The sequence below is a fragment of the Uloborus diversus genome, unplaced genomic scaffold, assembly GCF_026930045.1.
Source record: "Uloborus diversus isolate 005 unplaced genomic scaffold, Udiv.v.3.1 scaffold_58, whole genome shotgun sequence".
Lineage (NCBI taxonomy): Eukaryota > Metazoa > Arthropoda > Arachnida > Araneae > Uloboridae > Uloborus > Uloborus diversus.
The window spans coordinates 396,723-397,719 of record NW_026558769.1 but is presented as its reverse complement, the minus strand read 5'-3'; positions in this window follow the sequence as shown (position 1 = coordinate 397,719).

Genomic DNA, 997 nt, shown 5'->3' with positions numbered 1-997 from the left:
ATGGGAGCTCTGTCGGTGGGAGTTTTAACCCATTCCTTGCCCCGGCCGATACAGGATCGGCCGCGCAGTTTGTGTTAATACTGCCCCGGCCGATTCAGGCTCGTCGCAAGAAAATGGTTCCTAACTGCCCTCGACGATCCTGTGTCGTCACGGCGTTTCTAGCAGTTTTTGCTTCGGCCGAATATGTGTCGGCGATCCTTCCAGGAGCAGAACCCTGTTATTGCGCTTCTCTGTTGAGTTCTGGAGCTTTTAGGGGAGCGGTAATCAAGCTCTTTTCTTAGACAAAAGGGATGTAACTTATAGTATTTCACAGAACTTGTTGTAATTTATTTTATTTTACTAAGATATTAACTTTTCAAGTACTCTTTGATGGGACACGTATAATGATTCAAATAATCAGGCATTATATTTTTATCTTTTCGTGGAAGCTTTGTTTCTTAGCATTCTGGCATTTGAACTCCTGATGAACAAGTGTGAAAATATTTCCTTACATATTTATCAATATTTCTATGCCTGAATAAAGCAAATAAACAGAAATATGTTTTTCTTGTTATCAAAAATCCACCTTCTTACGCAAGTATCCTTCACTAAATTGTTCATAATTCTCAAATTTTATAATTTATTTTACGCAATATTTTTTTTTAAATTATCTTACGTATCTTAATTTTGTACGAGTACGTTTTTTTTTAATTATTATAATGTGTTTACTACGCTTTTTATTTATTTGTATACTATTATTAATTTTTAGTGCTTATTTATTTTTAAATCATGATATTTTGAAACGTAAATTATATCTTTTTACATTCGCGGCACCCTTTGATGGATTTTTAGTGATACGGTTTTGAATATTTTTTATTTCACGAAAAAAAAAAAAATACGACCGCATTGACTATACGTAAAAGTTGACTATGTAAAACATAAAACAGATACGACAGTACGAATAAAATGATAATATCTTGAGTTCTTTTTTTGTACGCTTTACTCATAAGAAACAAAA